Source organism: Poecilia formosa, unplaced genomic scaffold (assembly GCF_000485575.1).
Source record: "Poecilia formosa unplaced genomic scaffold, Poecilia_formosa-5.1.2 Scaffold96, whole genome shotgun sequence".
Taxonomy (NCBI): domain Eukaryota; kingdom Metazoa; phylum Chordata; class Actinopteri; order Cyprinodontiformes; family Poeciliidae; genus Poecilia; species Poecilia formosa.
The window spans coordinates 1,114,016-1,114,317 of NW_006800035.1; positions in this window are offsets into that span (position 1 = coordinate 1,114,016).

The window sequence follows — 302 nt, forward strand, 5'->3', positions numbered from 1 at the left end:
ATGTTTATGGAGAGTCTCTAAAGCAGAGACGGTATGGGAGGCTTTTTTTCTTTCATCTGTATATACACTTCATCTACATGAAGTGTATATACATATTGACCTAGAGTTCAGATGAATTGAAGGTCACGGCATGCAAACGTTCCGTTGACGATCAGCCTTGGCTGCAGGTGTGCAGAGCCGCTAAGCAGACGTGGAGTGGATCTTACCTGCTGGGAGGAAATGAACATAGAGAGAAACACACAGGGGGGGAGAGAAAGGTGGAGAAGAGGGGGAAAGGCCCCTTGAGCACACAGATGATAACA